Raw genomic sequence first — 7,500 nt, 5'->3', positions numbered from 1 at the left:
GTGTTGTTCACCGTATGACTCTGATTGGTCAGATCTCCAGATTCTTGCCATCTTCGTATCCACTTCGCCACAATCCTATGTGATATGCCTGATTCGTTGGCGACGGCCCGGATATTTAATCCAGTCTCTCGAAGACCGATGATATGTCTTTCGTAGTGCAACCTCGCTGTTTCTTCTGTCCATGACGAACACCTTCTTTGACTGGCATTGCATTACTTATGATGCCCAGACAAAAGTTCGATTTGCCCACGGTTGGCTGCCTACTACGCCTGATAATAAATAATATTATGATTGGCTACTGCCCCTTTAGTTCTTAAGAACCACTTGGTTTCGTACACGTCGCTCTTGGCGGTTCAGATTCCGAGTATACTGTGCCCATGATAACATCAGCTTTTATTTGTCATGGTGGCCTGCCTAAGCTATTTGGGTGTGCGATATTAGGTATTATTGTGTTACACTTCCGCATTTCATCACTTCTTATTTTCCTTTAATGTTTTTTTTTTCCACTGTGGAACAGTTTCATTAATTACTTCACATCCATGTCATACCTAAACTGCATTCTGGTCATTGTTCTTGCATTATTCTTTCAATGCAAAATTATTTATATACATACATATATATATATATATATATATATATATATATATATATATATATATATATATATATATATATATATATATACATTAAATATATAATTCATTCATCATCTAATCCTGTGTTACCCATGAGGAGAGTAGGAGTCGGGGCCTAGGCAAGTAGGCCCTAACATTTAAGATGAGGGTGACCGGCCTCACTCATCCCTGAGTAACATTATGTGAGTAATAAACCCCAACCACCCATTGGATGTAAACATACACAGTCTCAATCCGATTGGAACACCATAATTACCCACTAAACCACCAGGCGTCATAATTTGGTTATATGGTTACCACCAAGCGTAGTAAATGGTTTCCTGGTGTAGTACAGGAAACCATTTGGCTCGTCAGTCAGTGCTGAGTCACCAATAGGCAGAAGGAAGAGGAAATAATGAAGGAAAGAAAGATAGAAGAGGGAGGAAGGAGGGACAGGCATCCAAGAGCAGCACTACATCGAGTGAGTGGATGGTGAGCGCCCAAGCCTACCATCCCTCTCTCTCTCTCTCGCTCTCTCTCTCTCTGTATATATATATATATATATATCTATATATATATATATATATATATATATATATATATATATATATATATATATATATATATATATATATATATATATTGCCAGACGTCTCAATCCCGTTCAGGGTGGCCATAAACAAATCTTCTCCACGTCGCCCTGTCCCCTGCCATTTCACTGCACCGCTCCCAACTCACACACCCCTCTCTCATATACCTCTCAACCCCATCCTTCCATCTCATCCTCGGCCTCCCCCTCCCTCTTCCCCCTTCCACCTCATTCACATACACTCTCTTCGTCAGTCTTTCACCCTCCATCCTCTCCACATGGCCAAACCACCTCAGTGTATTCCTCCCAACGCTTCTTATCACATCCACATCCACACCACAACGCTCGTTTATATCCTCATTTGTCAGCCTGTCTCTCCATGTGACTCCACAGGCTCCTCTTAAATAACTCATTTCCACTGCTCTCACTCTTGACTTGTGTCCTTCCAGCAACGTCCAAGCTTCACTTCCATATGTTAGAGTTGGTATCACAATACTGTCATGTAGTAACTTTTTCACTTCCATGCTCACTTCCCTGCTTCTTATCACTGCTTTCAAGGAACCAGCAACCTTTCTTCCCTGCTGTACCCTTTCAAGCACTTCACCCTCCAGACCTCCATCCTTACTCATCACACTACCCAAGTACTTAAACGTACTCACATTTTCCAATTCCTCACCATCCAACCTCGCTGTACATTCACTGACTTCACCTCTCTCAAAGACCATCATTTAACTCTTCCCTACATTAACCTTTAGGTTCCGTTCCTTACACACTCTCCCAAACTCATCCACTAAGCCTTGCAGCTCTCCTTCATCTTCACTCAACAACACAGTATCATCTGCAAACAACAGTACAGGGAGTTTCCAAACACTACCCTCTCTCACCAGGGCCACTCCAACATTCACTACCCTACCTTGTACCTCATTTATTACCCCATCCTCGTACAAATTTAACAACCATGGAGACATGACACATCCCTGTTTCAACCCAACCTTCAAAGAGAAAAATTCACTCAGTTCACCATCCACGCTCACTGCAGCCTTAGCACCATCATACATACTCTTCACAGTGTCACGGGGTTTTTATAATATAACGGTGTTTTTGAAATAAATGCTTAAATATTATTTAAATTGATATTAATATTCAATAATATTGAAGAGCAGAGACAATGATTGTCTTGCTACATCAAGCAACGATTACTTTACGCTGACTTGCTACGATTCTCTAAGAACGAGAATTTATAAACTTTCTCAACAGTACACAGCAGAGACTAATTACTCACAATTGCTGAATTACTGTACTGTTAGCCTCTGGAGAAAGTTACTTCACCCCTGACAATAAATAACTAATATTAACATCAGGTTCTTGCCGATGCTTAACTCCTATGGCACAACGGATTTTAAGTTAATACAACAAGACTGGTCTAAGTACCAGTTATGAATAGTAAAACGTTTATGCAAGCTAGGAGCTATATGGAAAATAAGCTTAATTTGGAGAAATGAAACAAGATTTTACTTTACACTGAGCTCAAGAAAGGAACTGTTAAATTTATTGATTACAAAAAAATAAATTTAACGTTACAATTCAAATCAAATTAATGAGACGCACTCACTCACTCACGCAATAGCTAAATACTTACGCCTAGGAAAAAAAACACCTTAATTAAACTCTTATGACTAGGGAAATACAAGAAGGAAATACTATAGTCGATGAATGCTTTGTATCACCGAGGTGGGAGTTTGAAGAAACCGTACTCTGTGGAGCTTGGATGCTAGCTGACTTCTCACACTTCTGGAGCACAGGACCTCTCTCCGTCAAGACAAACACTAGACTGCCTTCAAAATACATTGTATGGGCAGGACGCACAAGCCACCGGAAGAAGGCGTGGCTAACGGTTTAGGCAAGCAGAGGCGAACGATAAAGAAACAATTGTATCGCTCAGCAGAGCACTCAGTGACGTGCATTAAATCGGTCACTTTTGAAAGTGACGAATGTTTTGAAAAGTATACTCCGAAATGGAGAGAGAAACGGTTAACTGAGCGATACACAGTGAGTTTTCCACTAATAGTTCGTGGCTTCTCACAAAAGGGAAATGTCGCGAATTGATTCGTGACACACAGCATTCAACAACTTCCCATCTACTCCATATATTCTTAAACCTTTCCACAATCCTTGTCTATCCACCCTGTCATATGCTTTCTCCAAATCCCTGAAAGCCGCATACAGCTTCTTTCCCTTCTCTAGAAACTTTTCCACTAAAGATCTAAGAATGAATATCTGATCTACACAACCTCTTCCCTTTCTAAAGCCTCCCTGTTCTTCTCCAACCAATTCCTCTGTTCTTTCTCTAACTCTGTCAATAAGTATCCTACCATACACTTTTCCTATTATACTAAGAAGACGTATGCCCCTATGATTACCACACATTTCTTTTTCAACTTTTCCTCTGTACAAGGGAATAATTATACCTGACTTCCAATCCTCCGGGACTCTACCTTCCTCCCAGGCCAATCTGCACATTTTCCACATCCATTCTACTACTATCTCTCCCCCATACTTCAGCATTTCACCACACACTCCATCAATTCCTGTGGCTTTCCCCAGTTTAACTTTCTTCATTGCTTCCACAACTTCTATCCTACTGATTACTTCCTGTCTTCTCACCTCCCTCCTTCTCCCAGCCATTTCCCAGCCACCTATACTCGCATTACTTCCATCCTCTATGTTCAACAATTCCTTAAAGTGTTCTCTCCATCTGCTCACTTTTTCTCCCTTCTCCACTAGTAATCTACCATTTTTATCTTTCACTCCCGTACTAACTTCACTTCCACCCTGTCTTACTCTTTTCACCTCTTTCCAGAACATTTTCTTACAGTCCCTCCACTTTACACTCAAATTCCTTCCAAATTCCTCATCCGCTCTCTTCTTACTCTCTCTTACTAATGTTTTCACCTCTCTCTTTCTTTCTACATATAACTCTCTCTTCCGCCTCTCAGCTTCTTCCACGCCCCTATTTCTCATTCATTCATTGTATACTTTTTCCTTTTGTGCCTCAGCCTGTCTCACCTCTTCAGTCCACCACGCTGTTCCTTGCACCCCCCTCCATCTTCTCTTCCTTCCACACACGACATCACATGCTGCACATATTTCTTCTGTAATTATCCTGCACACACCTTCCACGTCCCCCATCTGCTCCAACTCATATTTTCCCAATCGTTCCTCCACTTCTCTCTTATACTCTGTCTTTTTCTCATCCTCTTGTAACCTTTCCACTCTCCTTAGAAATACTCCTTCTTCTTGTCCTTCCCTTCTTCTATTTCTCCATCCTAATTGGATCTTGATTCTGGCCACCACCAAGTAGTGGTCAGAAAGTCCACTCCCCCAACCTCTATAAGCTTTTGCATCCATTACACATTTTTGCATCCTTTCATCCACACATACATAATCAATCATTGCCTTTCATTCAGTTCACCACCCACCCTTCTCATCACTCGCCATGTATACCGGTGGATCATTTTGTGCCTGAAGAGGGTATTGGCTATCACCAACCCCCTCCCAGCACAAATGTCCACTAACGCACTGCCATTCTTATCTATCTCAGTAGGCACACCCCACTCATCAACTATTCCATCCACCTTCACATTCCCTACTTTACCATTCATATCACCGATCAAAAACACTCTCTCATTCCTTTCAAACTTTTCCATGTACACTTCCACATTTGTCCAGAACTCTTCTCTCACTCTGCTTGCGCGATCTTGCGTTGGCGCATACACACACACAATCGCCCACATTTGTATTCCAACTTTCAATCTTACCCACAGAATCCTTGACCCAACAGATCCATACTCTCTTATGCTCTTCTTCCATCTTTTACTCATAACTCTACATATTTCTTCTTTTGCCCTCTCATTCTCACCTACTCCTGCACATATACCCCATCCATACTCCCATTCTCTCACACTCTCACCTCTCCATTTCGTTTCAGTTATTCCGCATACATCAACTTTCGCACCCTCAAGCACCTGGACAATCTCTCTCTCTTTCACCTCATTATTCGCTCCCCTTACATTCCACGTTCCAATTACCATGTACTTTGTCCGGTCCTTGGTCGTCATCTTTTGATCAGTCCTTGTCCGAGGCTAATTGTTTGTCTTTTTATTTAGTTGTTTTCCGGGGAGGGGCACTAACCCTCCGCCAACCCTTTTAGTCGCCTTTTACGACAAGCAGGGATACTAGGGGATTATTCTTGAACAAAAATCCCCTACCCCAAGGGGTATATATATATATATATATATATATATATATATATATATATATATATATATATATATATATATATTCATCCTCCATTATACGTTGCGCTAGGCAAGTCTTTTCTTGGCCTGCTTCTCATTCAGTAAAGCAAGGCCTGCTTCGGACCAACAGCACCCCTGAACATCAACAACGAAGCATCCAACTCCCTGATTGGTCCCAGCGCCATCACATTACTTTAAACTCGAAAATCAGTCACATGTTCAATTACATTACATCATTTATATAAGCACTACACAGATCATAGCAATGTAGTTGTCAGTACTTGACCACTATCCCGGGGTTCCTCCAACTCATTCGCCTCTTAATACGACGATGTAAACAAACACAGTGGTGCCACGTCTACCAAAACGCCACAAGTCGGTGTAGTACTTAGAAGTAAGCCGATTGTACACACACACACACACACACACACACACACACACACACACACACACACACACACACACATGGGCGCGCTGTTGCCAGGTTAGCCAAATCCCGCAACCAGGTGGTCCAGTCGGAAATCTTGCCGGGTGTACAGTACTACATTTTGTCTATATTATTTAAAGGTTCCTTCTCACGTGATGGTATGCCTCTATCCTTCTGTAAAAACTTCTTGGAAAAATTATACAATTAGGCGAAATCAACAATTAAATAAACAAAATGTAAAGAATTGAATCTAGGCTATTACGCCCTAAGTCTATTAGACTACATTATCCTAAGACTGCTACTGTTTCAGACAGGGTATTTCCTATATGAGATGTGGGGATGTTATTATAAATGAACCTAGGCCTAGCCCTGTATATCATACTGACTATTTTGATTCTAGGCACTGGGGGAAAAGGCTAATCTTGGCTCTCGGGTTCTGTGCGGGGAAATTAAGGATTGGGGAAGCTTAGACGTAGGAGTACTTAAATATGTTGATGCTTGTCTGGTATGTGTTGTATTTTATGTTGTGACTCTACATCCAAGTCTACCATTGGACTTAGCCTAGGCTATGAAACCTGTAGTCGCATGTATATTTGTTGGGTTTAAGTAGGCTTCTCTGTCTGTTTCTACAAAAGTGAGGTTTTGTGTAACTTCTGTTGTCTATGTAAAATTTGTCTTCTTGTTTCAATTGATTCAGGTCTGATGTCTTGAGAGTCTTAATTAAGCCTATGAACTGTTATAATGTCACGTCTGTATTCACGTCTGAACCATCTTGGAGCTTTATTTTGTAGGCCTATGGCTTGTCAGTTGTCTCCCTCACACAGTGTGAGGGAGACTATTTTTACCAACAGTGTTGCGAAGCGAGTGGAGTGTTAATGTTTTCAGTTGTGAGACTGACTGGTTGGCTTTGCCTGTGTGTGTTTTACGTCCTAAATTTGCGTCAAATCAGAAATGGAGATGCAAAATTATGTGCCGAGGAAAGACTTTCCGGCTACGCGGGTGGTGAGATGCCATCGTGAGATGGCTTCTAGTTGTCCATAAAGTCATCAGTAACTGTATGTCCGTGACGGCTGAGAATTGGACCCATCTTGATACTCAACAATTAACGTAGAATTCCCTCCTGAAGTTTGTCAAGAATCTGGCAAGACGTCTATAGTTCTCACGCTGATTCCTTGCTAAGCTTTTACAATACAGCAAACACCTAAGCCAGCATTTTGTTACTGGCTAATAAACAGTGTGGTTCGTACATTACACCCTCCTGTCTTGTGTGTTGGGGGAACGGCTGTCTGCTGGGGTGAGGAGCGTAGAAATTTTGACTGACTAATGACATTTCTATTAAATCATGCACTCTCTCTCTCTCTCTCTCTCTCTCTCTCTCTTTGTTCTCCACCATCAGGCGGCCATCTCCAAGTCCCACACCTGTCTCCCACATACCTCTCTACCCACACCCTTCCGGGCAATCAGTGGACGTAAACAAATCGGACACTGTAAAGCACAAACGGGTTATGGGAGTTAGAGTATGAGCCGTCCCCGCAACGCACGAGAATTCTGATGGACGATAACCTCCCTGCA

This window comes from Coenobita brevimanus, chromosome 49 (assembly GCF_032717465.1).
Source record: "Coenobita brevimanus isolate Jiangsu-jjx chromosome 49, ASM3271746v2, whole genome shotgun sequence".
Classification (NCBI taxonomy): Eukaryota; Metazoa; Arthropoda; class Malacostraca; order Decapoda; family Coenobitidae; genus Coenobita; species Coenobita brevimanus.
This window is presented reverse-complemented; position numbering follows the sequence as displayed.